The following is a 13,354-nucleotide window of genomic DNA, read 5'->3' on the forward strand; positions in this document are numbered from 1 at the left end:
GAGCCCCATTTGTCGGGACTCTGTGGACTCGGGCTGACTGGATGCTCATGCTGAGGTAAGGCACATGGAGGACACGTGATATTTGGAGGGCATAAATAAGATTCCATGAAGTGACGGAGACAGAGCTTGGCTTGCTGGTACAGCTGTGCAACACTTGTGGGTCTCAAGTCTTTGCTGATCTTTTGGCATCTCTCTGGGTCCCCCTCAAACTGAGGCTGAGGCCTGGCTGTCTCTTCTAGTTAAAGCCACCACTGCTGATTCTTGTTGCTAACCCAACTCTACTGAACTGGACTGCCGGTGTATCTGGGAAGTGTTTGAGAGTAGATCAAGCTGCCCCCGCTGACCTGTGAACTGACTGCTGATTTCTAGACAACACAGATGGGAGTTGCTCCAAAGAACCTTTCTAAACAGGTCCATTTCCTCACCCCTACCCTGTATCCTTTCTTTCCCACTATCTCTGGTGGGCGGTGGGCTACAAGGGAGGTTAAAGTGTTTAAGACCATCATTAAAAATAAAGTTTGAAAAAATTAAGGTTACATGGTCCTAACTCAAAAGTCCCACATAGTCTTTCACAGTCTCAACCATATCTAAAAGTCCAAAGTCTTTTCTCAGACTCAGGCAATCCCTTAATTGTGGCCCCATGTAAAATCAAAAGCAAATTACATTCTTCTAGTACACAATTCACACAATATGCATTACCATTTAAAAGGGAAGAAATAGACGCACAGTTAGGAAATATTGGACCAAAGCAAGATTGAAACTCAACAGGACAAACTCCACAGTTTACAATACAATGCTAAAAGGCATGGATGGCCCTACCCTTCCAGCTTTACTGCCTGAAACATGCATCTCTGTCTTGGGCTGACTCCACTCCCTGTGTTCAGAGATCTCATTGATCTGGCATCGCCAATATCCTGTGAGCTGCTCCAGAAACCAGGCTTCATTTCCATAGCTTTACTAATGACCTCGTGGGGCCTCCATGCAGGGACTTAGATGACATGGGTTAGCTGGCTTCAGTGGCTCTCTGAAATCAGAGAGGATTCCAAGACTTTGTTACTTGTGCATCATTGCCCCTGGATGACACTTCCAAGTTCAGATGCCAGGCTGGGACAGACCCTGGCATCTTGAAGCACGTCTTTTGCTTGTTGATGATTTATAAGCGTTTCCTTTCGCAATGTGGAGGTTTGGTCTTGCCCCCAGGGAACCCTTCCCTTTATTCCTGCAAATGATGTCTTTCCCTAACAACACTGGTCTCCTTAGCAATTACAGCCTCTGTTGAAGCACATGCCTTGACGGTGTCCTTTTCCTCTTCAAATCGTACATTGTACATTTCTTTCTGTCCTGTTTGCCCATTTCACTGTCAACGGATGTAAGACTGATTGCTAATAACCATGCCACAGAGCTAATATCACACTGCTTTGAAATCTTCTCTGCCAAAGAAATTAGTCTGCTGTGTCTATTTATCTATCTATCCATCCATTTATCTATTTTATTTATTAATTTTTGAAACAGGGTTTCTTTGTGTAGCTTTGGCTATCCTGGAAACTCACTCGTAGAGACAAGGCTGGCCTTGAACTGAGAGATCTGACTGCCTCTCTGTCTCAAGTGCTGGGATTAAAGGCATGCATCATCACCAGTAGTCTGTTACTTTTAAATTTAGTCTCAGACAAGTTCTTAGGACAAGAACAGAAAGCAGCCACTTTTTTTTGTCAAAATATCACACAAGAAAGGTCTCTATCTTAGTTCCTAATGTTGTTCCCCCTGGAACCACTTGATCTGCACGTCTTTGATCTACAAACCTCTCAGTAGCTCTATCTTTCAAATCCTTCAGTGAGGGCTCACTCATGAACTCTGCCAACAGCATGCAATGGATTCTCTAGTCCAAAGTTCTTAAGTCTTCCAAATTCCTCCAAAAAACAGCATGGTTGGGTCTAGCACAGCAATAGCCCACTCCTGTACCAACTTCTGTATGAGATACGTTACTACGGCTGTAACAGAACAGCACGATCAAGGCGAGTTGTAGAAGAAAGGGGTTCTTTGGGCCTCTGGTTCCAGGGGGGTTAAAAGTCCACCATTGCATTGAGTCACAGGCATGGCAGCAGGAAATGGAGCTGAGAGTTCACATCTCGATACAAGTAGGAGGCAGAAAATGAAATCTGAGATTGGCCAGCGACTTTAAAGCCTTAAAGCACACCCCTAATGATGTACTTCCTCCCAGAGGGCCACACCTCTCAGAAAGCCACACCTCCTAGACTTACCTAAACAGTGCTGTCAACTGTGGACCAAGTTTTCAAACATCTGAACATGGGGTGGGGGTGGGGCAGTCTCAGTCACATCCCCATAGAGCCCTTTTGCATATGAGATCCTATGTCTGTCTCTTGAGTCTTACTCAAAATTTTGTTAGATGGAGGGCTAAGATTTGTGGCCATGGATCCTAGTTCAGACCTCACCATCCACACCTGCCTGATTCCTTGGTTCCTTTAAGGGATTAGATTGTCAGTGAAGCAAGGGACTGGTGTGTTCAGGAGGCAGTTGGCATGGCTGTGGCAACCTGAGGTCTGGCTCACCTCAGGTGCTTTGGTCTGATGGCTCAGTTCAGTGGCAAAGTTTGTGGAGTTGATGGAGTAATTGAGGTGGAGATGAGGAGACATGTGTCTGGGGAAGCCTAGAAGGACAGGGGCTGGGTTGTGGGAAACTTGGAATCTGGGCTTTGAGACACAATGGGCTATTCCACAGACTGGAATTTTAGTGTAGGCTCAGCCTGACTTGTCAGTGGCTTCCAGTGCTCTGGAGAGGAGGAGGTGTCTGAGGAAGCTTTGGGGCCATGCTAGCTCAGGAACGCCCCAACTTCTTTGGTCATTAGTGAGGCTGACACTGACTGTCTCTCATCTTCAGTAAGTACACTTACTTGCTTTGTGTTCTAGTCAAGTCCTTCTGTGTGGGGGCCACCATTCTCATTGCTCTCCCTCTCATGTCCTTATCCCCTCTTCAGATTCTCCTAGTCCAGGAAGAACTCAGGGCTTGGCCTTAAAGAGAGAGCATGGCAGCAATTCTGACTCAGAGTGGCTATGTGAGCAGAGCCAAGTTACTTCTTTGAATCTTGGTTTCTCACATATGAAATGGAATAATAAAATTATCTGACTCTTAACCTAGATATGAGGGGTAATGAAACAATATAGCTGGAGTACCTGCCATGGAACAGATGTTACATATAATAAGTGGTAGATGTAGTGTAGGAGTAAGGAAATGATTGATTGGAACAGAACCTGTGGCATGTAGGATTAAAGTCTCAGAAGTGTGGGAGTGAAAGTCAAAATGAGCTAGTGTCTGAAGTACCACTGCTATTTCTCTCAGTCTACTCCTGTCCTCTGTCTGGCCTTGCCCTGCCTGGAAAGCCATTCCCCTTACCCATTCTCCCCCAGGGGCTTGGACGGGGTCATTACCTGGGCTGTGATCTCTAGACGACCTCAGAAACCTAGGCCAGAGTGAGCCGAATCCCCTTGCCCCTGGCTCTGGGGTGCCCCCCAAAGTGTCCTCCCAATCCCCACATGGGCAACAGCCTCTCAGGTTCAGCAAGTCGGCCTCATCCGATGTTGTTTATGTAATCCCTCCCTGAAGTAACAAGGTGTTTACTGTTGCACAAACACATTTTGGTTTAACGGCTGACAGTAAAACTGTCTGATAAAGTTTGATTTAGCGAAAGAAAGCAAAATAAATCTGGGGACACAGAGAGCTGTAGGGAAGAGGGGCTGCTGGGTCTTTGTAGAAGGAGCAAGAGAGCATTGGCCAGGAGCTGGTCTACATTAGCCTGGGTGTTCTCTCTGCCCCTCTTCCAAAAGTCCTCCAAAGGTCCCCCTTTCAACAAGTTCACTGAGATCCTGATCAGTCTGAACTCTGGATCCTGGAATTCCCTTGCTGTGGCACAAGACAGGTTTTCTCCATTGTCTGCTCCCGTGCATGACTCCATCCTCCAGCAATTTGCAAAAGCCTCTGAAGGCTTGAGAGCAAAGGTGTGGCCTGAACTAGCATACCTGAGAATTGGCTTCAGCTCTGTCCTGTTGCTTTGAGAGATGTCACTTAGCTACAAGAGGCGCGAGGGCAATAAAATCTGCGGCAGAACCTGTTTCGCAATTAGAACCTTGCTTCATTTAGGACACCCCTGCCTTGCCAGCCACGAAGCCTCACACGGGACATGCTGGCTGTGCTTTCTGGCATGTTCCGCTTGCTAAGTAAAACAGGGCAAACATTTGTTCTTGCAGGAGGATCTTCCATGCTTCAGGTCAGTTAAAGGGTGCACCTTTCCCTTCTGCTTCAAATCAGATTAGTGAACCCTAGAGAAGCCTGGAGCCTCCAAAGTATACCAAGAGTTCTCTGCTTCCCAAATAACCAGGAAAACATACGATAAGGAACTGAATTTACAGCTGTTGGACTGGGTGTCAATGACAGTAGGTGCCTGTAGGAAGATGGCAGCTTAAAAGTGTTTGCTCACTGCTTCAGGGAGCGGCCTGCTGGGTGGAGGAAGAAGGGACCTATGGGAGGAGGAATGTATGTATGGCATCGCTTTCCTCCTCACACAAAGGGACAGGGCCTGGCTTGTGTGTCCGAGGCTCATGCTGGTGTTGATTAGAAGGTGACTGTACCTGGGGCACAAAGGGAGGATGTGGTAGCAAGAGTCGGAGGCAGGAGATTAGACAGAACTTCAGTAACATGTCTCTACCTTTGGAACAGTGCTTGAACTCAAAGGGAAGAAAGAGATATACCATGCACCATTATTCATATCAACTTAAAATACTATTTTTTCAGAAGCACACAAAAATGATGCATACCAAACCTCTTGGATAGTTGTGGGTAGAGGTGGAGGTGAGGTTTGAGGATAACAGGGAATTTCTCAAAGCTCTGTCTGCAACAGGAGCCTCTTTCCACTTCATGTTTCCGTGTTCCACCCTTACTTACCGATTCCTTGAGCTTGCCCATGCCTGGCTGTCAGCCGTTAACATGTATGAGTATATCTGGGAGAGTGGGGATCCAGAGAACTTGACGGGACCACACCCTATTAGTCACGGAGTCTGGATGCTGCCCAGCAAAAGTCCCCTGAATGTACTGAAGAAATGCTGGTTCCTCCACCGCCAGCAAATGCCTTTATCTCCCTGAGCTTGGATCCCCACAGCTGTCCAGACAGAGTTGATAGTTGAAAGTCTCTCCCAGGGTCACTGCGGAGGTGAGCTGCTGGTGTGTTGGATGTACTTCAACTGCAAAGAGGCATCCGGGTCGGGAGGGGAAGGGCAGATCGAAAGGCCATAGCTCAAACCCTAGCTCTGCCTGTGCTAGTCGCTGGCTTTGAATGGCGGAGTTCTTACGCCGCATCAGGTTTGACATTCTGTAAAATGGGCCTCACGAGTGCCGACTGTGAAGACGCTTGGCGTTACTGACAGCGCCAAAGGAGTACTAGCTGTCCAATAATAGACGTGCAAACAGCCGTCTGTTTTCATTCACCCATTTATTTAATGAACAACTGTGTATACTACTGGGACTTGAATGTCTTGCTCCCTCCCCTCCACACTCAGACATTGAAATCCTAATCCCCTTGAGGCCATGGTGTTGGGAGGGAGGCTATGGAGTCATTGAGGTGGCTGCCTCACAAAGTGATTGATGCTCATCTGTAAGAGGCTCCAGGGAGCTGCTGGGTGCCTTTTGCCATGTTAAGACGCAGGTAAGACGTTCCTTCTATGAAGCAGAGTGTGGGTCCAGACCAGGTACAGAATCTACTGGTGCCTTGACCTTGGACTTTGCAGTAACTGTAGGACTTTGCTGTAGTGTTTTAGAACAGCCGAGAGAGTGTCAATGTTGTGATAGACTGAGGAAAAGTCTAAAGAGTCTTCTGCTGTGGAAAAGGAGCCAGGTAGGTGTGTTAGTTATCTGTGGCTACCCCCAAATTTAGCGGTGAAAGCAACAGTGTGGTTGCCTCAGTGTTCCTGTGGGTGAGGGGTGAGGCGCAGCTGCGGTAGCCTCCCCCGGGGCTGCATTCACCTCGGTGTGGATTGGAGAGGGTGGTGAAGGCTGTCGTAGGGGTTCAGTGGAGTCTCTCGGGTCTCTGCCTTGTGGACCTGTTGTGCTTCAGTTCGTCGTGTCCTGGTCCTGGTGATGCAATGTGACATCGTCTCAGCTTCATTTTATTCACTAGAGATAAGTCACTAAATCCAGTCCTGGCCCGAGGGTGGGTGGGGGCTGGGGACAGATGACCCATGGATACAAGGGAATCATACGGGCCATCGGATGGATCCCATAAGTCTATGTAGGAGTTGTCGTTTACATATGCAGTGAAGTTGCCCAAGACTAGAGGTAACTGAGGAATTCATCACTGCACCCAGCAGAGCCTTTGGGCTTCATTTTGGGAGCACAGTCTAGCTGTGCTTCCTACAAGGACTACGCGTGATCAAGTAACTGGGAATTATTTATTTATCCATATAGTGATTGTGGGCCCAGCCATCCTGGCTAATTAGGCCCTCTGGCTGCATGCAGGGGCTGTTCCAACTCTCAGGGAAACAACATTTATTTATGTGGATGTATATGTCCATGTAAAGCTGTGTGTGTGTGTGTGTGTGTGTGTGTGTGTGTGTGTGTGTGTGTGTTTCTATCTTCTCTGCCTCTTGGGTCCTGTCCCTCCCTGGGCCCACAGACCCCTAGGTTCACCTTTCCTCTGTCCCCCATGCCCCATGTCGGGAGGTCACGTGTGAGGAAACAAGCTCCACATGGTTTTAATCATTTTGCTATAGAAGCCGGGCTGCTCTCGGCTTTGATCAGGGTTGAGCTAGAGGAGGAAGGGCTGGGGGCCGGCCTGGCCTGTCCGTGAAGCCCTCCGCACGCAGCTCCCACATCAGACCGCAGCCATAAAATGGAGCACAGCTCATTAATTCTCCCTCTTAACCAGGGCACCTGACAAGAACTGACTTTGAAAACCCGGAGGACGGATGGGTGGGCGGGTGGGCAGCTCTTGGTCTAGGGGAGAAACATCTGTTTCCAGGTCCCTGGCTGTTAAATTGACATCTTTTTATTTGAAAAATTTCTTTTATTTCGCAACTTCCTGCAGTTGGCAAGGTCTCCGGTGCCAGGGGATAGACTGTGTGGCTTTGTGGGTGATGTGAGTGGAATGGCCTGGCTGTCCGGCTGAACAGACCTCCAGGTGCCACAGTGGGCAGCTTTGGCCCTCTGTCAATTATTAAACCCGTGTTGGTGCAGAGAACATCAAACTCCATAAAAAAGCGAAACGGCCTTGAAATTGAAAACCTTGTGAATGTCCTTGAGTCTCCATATGAGAAATATTAGTGCTGAAGAGTTATAAAATTCACCTTGAGCCTAGTACGTTTCATCAAGTCTCTTCCCTCTCCACGTAGCAATCGAGTTCCCTTAATAAGAACAACCCAGACCCCTGCAGTCTACAGTCTTCATCCTGCAAGCCGAGTCAGCCATTGGAAACCAAAGACCAAGATTTGACCTTTAACCTTGAACTGTTAAAGGTCACTGACAGAGGCCGAGTTGGTCATCCTTTCATCCTGAAAGGGGTAAGAGCCTGGGGCTCTCAGGACAGGCGGCTGGAAGTGATGGGTGGACAACCCTATTTATTTCTTCTTTGTCTGGGGGGGGGGCCTTGGCGTTATTTTTACCATGTGGACCATTGTCAACTGGACACATAGCAGACAGCCAGGGCCATCAGTCAACTTCTGAGGGACAAGAGCATGGATGACTTCTAAAGGATCATGGGGAGGTAACTGCATCTGATGTGCCTCTGTCTGAGTGTGTACATGCTCATGCGCGTGCATGGTGCTAGAAGACCTGTATGTCTCGGTGTGTCTGTGTGGAAGTGTCGATTCCGTGGTGTGAAAACACTTGCCTGTGACATGTGTGAGTGAGTGAGGAGTGACTGCCTTTGTCAGGGTGTGATTTGTGTGTTCGGGTACACAGAGAAAGACTTTATGAAGCAGTGCCCTGCACTTGTGGACAGCACGGTTTCCTAAAAGTGACATCCTTAGTGGCTTGACTTTGCCAGTGACTCAGCTCAGTGAAAGATCTCCAGCATACCCACGGTACCCACTGCCTCCCTTGGAAGCCCTCAGTGAGACGGTAGGGTGTCCAGTCACTTTGTCTGGGTCCTTATCTTCCAAGCCTTATAAAACGGCTTAACTCTGTGCACTGTGCTTCACCCCTCCCCCCATTTAAAAAAGATTACTTATCTTGCATTGTATATATGGATGTTTGGCCTGTGTGCATGATATGTCCATGTATACGTCTGTTGGATCTCCTGGGAATGGGATTATAGATGGATGTGACCTATCACGTGGGCTCTGGGACTCGAACCTAGGTCCTCTGCAATAGCAACAAGTGCTCTTATCCTTTGAGCCATCTCTCCAGCCCCACTTCAGCTTCCTTATCTCAAAAAAAAAATTGAGGAAAATAGTACCAAGTAAGCGAATCCATGAAATCGTCCATGCGAAACAACTTGAAACCGAGTGGCGCAGAGTAAATGTGTGGTTGAGCATCAGCAGTAATGCCTTTCAGCATTTCCGCTATTTCCAAGTCTTTTCTCAAGCCCTTGTCTTAGTCAGGGCCACTATTGTTGTGATGAAACACCTTGACTAAAAGCACGCTAGGCTAGGAACGACAGGGTTTATTTACCTTCTGCTTCCACACTGCAGTCTGTCACCGAAGGAAGTCAGGACAGGAACTCAAGCAGGGCAGGAGCCTGGAGTCAGCAGCTGGAGGGATGCTGCTTACTGCCTTGCTCTCCGTGACTTGTTCAACCTGCTTTCTTATAAAACCCAGGACCACCAGCCCAGGGATGGTACCACCCACGATAGACTGGGCCTCTCTCAACAGTCGCTAATTTAAAAATGCCCCACAGGCTTGCCTATAGCCTAATCTTATGGGAGCATTTTCTTAATTGAGGCTCCCTCTTCTCAGATGACTCTAGTTTATGTCAAGTTGACACGAGACTCTCCAACACATCCTTTTCTTCTTCTGTTCATGCCTTTCATTCTCTTTACACCACATGGTCGGTTCCCAAAGAATCATCTGTAGTCCCCTTGGGCAGTGTTCTGTAAACCACCTTTCCGGACCAGACCACTCACCCAGGCAGGAATGACCCAGACAGTGTGACCCTGAGGAGGTAGCCTCCTAAGCACTCCTTAATTTATCAGCATCATGGGGTGGGGACCTGAGCTGGCCCAGGCAGTGTGCTTTCTCTTCCCTCTCATCACTTGGCTTGGGGTGAGGGGGGAAGCCCAGATTCGAGGAAGTATCTGGTACAGTTTCCTATCAGTTTGGGGCCAAGAAAACGAGAAAATCCACATCCTGGTCACTCTGGCTTTTCTGTTGCAATGGGAATATATTAAAAGGCAACATTCCAGCTGTGCAAATCACCAGGCCATTGAAATAAAAGGTCTTTTAACTTTAACCATTAAAGATTTAACTAGTCAATAAATCCAAGTGTGTGGGGGGTTGTTACCGAATGTTTATTATGTTGCTCTTGCTTTTAATTCAGCAGCAAATGCTGGGCTTGGGCTTGGGCTTGCATGGGGAAAGACCTTCCTTTACCATGTCCTGACGGAACCCAAGCAAGAAGTCTCTGTCTCTCTTCTAAGGGTTGACTCACTTTCTTCTCAAATCTCTTTGAAAGTTAAGACAGCTCTGTTAGGTTTTTTTGTTTTTTGTTTTGTTTTGTTTTTTTCTTTTCTTTTTTTTCGGAGCTGGGGACCGAACCCAGGGCCTTAGCAATCGCTCTACCACTGAGCTAAATCCCCAACCCTCTGTTAGTTTTATACACAAGTTTGCTTGCCGGACAAAAGGCCTGGAAGACCCTCTCGTTGCCTCAGTCAGAACACAACTGACTAAAGTGATTCAAAATTTGACTTTCGACGTGAGCGTTTTGGTCCTGACTTTTCCAGATTCAGATTTCACAGAGGCACAAAGGGATATAGCTTTGGTGAAGAAAAATCTCAACGTCTTTTCTCTTAGTGTCTTCGGAGTGAGTTGGGTAATCAGGTCTTAGGCCTTGGCAACCCCCCCCCCCCCCCCCGAGACAGGGTTTCATTGTATAAACAGCACTGGTTGTCCTGGAACTTGCTCTGTAGACCAGGCTGGCTTCCAACTCACAGAGATTCACTTGACTGTGCCTCACAACTGGGATTAAAGCTGTGTCACTGCCGCCACCACTGCCACTACCCAGTGGCCCTGACATTTTATAAAGAAATAAAGAAAGTTGTTCCTGTGATTATTCTTACTACGGTTGTTTTTACATTTACAGCAGACGCAGCATCTGTTCCCTAGTGAAATAGGGGTTTTAATTTGCACAAATGTGAGAGCACAGAACTCAAAACAATCATAGCCGTCATGGAGGTTAAAAAATGAATAGAAGCTAGATAAATTTTGGCCATCAAAACAGAAGACAGACAGGAAGCAGAAGAAGATCGGACACACTTGTTGAGTTACACCAACCAGCTCCAGACAGGGCCATGACAGCTCTCCAAAGTACTCCAGCAGTTAAAAGTCTAAACTCCAGTGAGCCACGATGTGGGAAATACTCTCTGAATTCTCCCTCTACTTGGGGCACTTACCTCTGAGGAGAGTTGATAAGCTGTCGTGATTTCGAGCCCAAAGAGTTTGACTTGACTCTGTCCCAGCGCAGAACTCCATAGTGGAGCAGGTGCAGATAGTTCAAATGGCAGGGGACACATGGGGGTGGCAGCCAATCCCATACCTCCTTAGCTTTGGCCAAGGAGGGATCCATCCATGGTAGTCCTTTCTGCTCTCCTGATCTTGGTCTGTGATCCTTGTCTTTCCACTGAGAAGGAAGTAAGCCTCCAAGCGACAGGAAGCTACTGTCCCCAGAGGTCCCCTGTGCTATCCTTGGGCATGATATGGCAAGGAAGGACTAAACTTGCTAAATTTCAAAGCCTCCTCAGTGAGCCATTAGGTGGAGGCATGGCGATTTGGGGGAGGATCTCTTTAGTTTTCTGTCATTCTCAAATCTCAATTAGCTAAGAGAGAAAAAGCAAGAGAGAGACCTCTCAACAGTCATTAGGAAGATCTGCTTCCTGAGGGTGTGCCAGCTGGGAAGATGTCACCTGGATCCCTTGTTCGATTGCGACTGCACTGCATGTGGCCCTGCTTGTTGGGTGTCGCATGACCTTGGTGTTTGAGGAGACAAGGCACCTAACTTCCCAAAGGATGACAGAGGTTTAGAAGCGATCCTCAGTCACTTGTCCATTCATAGGTTAGCTCCCTCCCCCGTCCGTTTACTCACTGGGCAGATTCCACTCCGAACGTTCCGAACGTTCCGTGTACCTCTCTGCTGGGCGTCTGGCTCAAAGCTGGAGGCAGAATGAGCCCAAGGTCTGAGCAGACGATCGGCCAGAGCCCTCTGGGAAGAAGAAAGGACACTGACTCCACCCTAGGAGTTACTCGGTGGAAGCCCTGCTCCATGCGGAAGTCCCAGACCATTGGTGATTGGGTCTGCCCTGATTCCTGTCTGTTATTGATCCCCCTGGAGTCCTTCATGGCGCCATTTAAGGATTCCCAACTGTCTAGAACTTGCAGCTCCGTGGTTACCACTACAATCAGTTCATGCTGCCAGAGAAGGCAGCCAAGGCCGATGCCGTGTCCCCAGAGGGTCCCCCCTCTCTGCTATTCCTCTCATTTTCCCAGTGGTGGGGTCAGAACCCAATTCCTCCTATTTCTTTTTGATTTCTGTGTTCCCGCCTCCTCCAGGACCCACCCCTTCCGCTATATCCCTTCCTCCAGCATGGTCAGTCAGTTTCTCCTTCCCACCTAGGCTTCCGAGGCAGGCTTTCAGATTGGGGTCTTTCTTCCTCTTGGTTCCTGACTGAGGACCTTGGAGCTTGGACCTCGGTGGGGGAGGGGTACACTCATTCTCCCTGAGCTTCTCTTTCCAGCAGCCAAGCAGCCTCAGATGCACTTATTGCCTCTTCTCTTTCCTTTTCTCTTTAGACACTAGACATTTAAAAAGTTTGAAATGGGCTCATGAACTTTAAGGGGTTTATTAGTTTCGAAAGCTGCGTTCTCTGTTTGGAAGGAGGGAAAACAGTCGCCTTCTTTGTGGATTACGTCAATCCACAGGCGTTCTGCAACCGTAATTTACATTAAAAAAAAACAAAAACCCTAACATGTTCAGAAATAATGGAAAAGCTGCGTGGAGAAAAACAGATGAAATAAAAACGGATGGGAAATGTGTATTATACAAAAACCAGACCTGTGAGCCTGAGGCAAGACCTACGGATGGCCGGGGGAGCTGATTAATGAGGCGAGCTGAAGGGATCCCCAGTGAGCTTCGATGCCCGCTCTCCTCAGGACCACAGACGCCTGGGCGCTGGCATTTTATTTCCCACGCACAGCCTCACGGATGGTTCTCATTCTGAAACTTTAGGTCCCCTGTTGTTTCTGCCCTGGGAGAAAGGACTCCTGGATCCAAGGGAGGTGAAAGGAGCTAGGGGTCTTGCAGGAGGGGATTCTGCATTGTTCCAGCCTCAGTCTCTCTTACCCACAAATCATCATTTTCTTATGTATCTTTGTCTTATTTAGTCCCTTCTTTAACTTCTCCCTTTTCATCTTTCTCTGAGGAAAAAAAAAAAAAAAGAGAGGAGAGTCAAACTGTAGGTCGCGGCAGGATGTACTCATTTTATTTCTGATAATCTTCTAATAGAACCACCTCATTAAAGCAGAGAATCTTTGACTTGGTTAAAATCAAATATCTACTTACAAAATAACTCCATTTCGATGCATACTTTTTCTATACATTATGTCTCTCAGTGCTGTGTAGTTTGACATACCTTTGGCAAACATATTAAGACTATATCACAACACAAGTTTGATGGCATTAGACTTTGGAGATTCAAAGGGACTAAAAGCAATCTGATCGGTGCCGTCTGTTTGACGAGGCCAGAGGAGCATACAAACAAGTCACCATGGTCTCTGTTAGCAGGGGTAGCAGTGTGGCAGCAAGAATGAGATGTCCCTCATTGATCTCAGGCATTTGATGGTTTAGTCCCCAGTTGGTGGCCCTTTGCAAGGGCTTTGGATGTATTACCTTGTGGAAGAAGCATGTCACTGGTGGACTTTGAAGTTTCAAAGCCTGGTGCCACTTCAGGTTAGCTCTCTCTGCTTCCTGCTTGTGAGATGTGAGCTCTCGGTTGTTCCCACCGATGTGGGTTTGCTCTGGCTTCGTGGACTCTCAACCCTCTGGACCCGTAAGTCAGATTAAGCTCTTTTTCTCATACCTGGCCTTGGTCACTTGGTTCTTTATCACAGTGGTAGAAAAGTAACTAGGACAACCAAGTGTTATGGG

The 13,354-nt window shown here is 47.8% G+C and overlaps 1 long non-coding RNA gene across 1 annotated transcript; it reads right to left on the reverse strand.

Annotated features, from left to right (window-relative positions):
- Positions 1–5,478: 5,478 nt before the first annotated feature.
- On the reverse strand, positions 5,479–11,297 carry LOC120103472 (uncharacterized). The gene is made up of 2 exons (XR_015622754.1): positions 10,608–11,297; positions 5,479–6,135 (listed from the first exon to the last, which is right to left on the reverse strand). It is a non-coding gene; the product is annotated as an uncharacterized LOC120103472 (long non-coding RNA).
- Between the last annotated feature and the right edge of the window lie 2,057 nt (positions 11,298–13,354).

Source organism: Rattus norvegicus, chromosome 6 (genome assembly GCF_021556685.1).
Source record: "Rattus norvegicus strain SHRSP/BbbUtx chromosome 6, alternate assembly SHRSP_T2T, whole genome shotgun sequence".
NCBI lineage: Eukaryota > Metazoa > Chordata > Mammalia > Rodentia > Muridae > Rattus > Rattus norvegicus.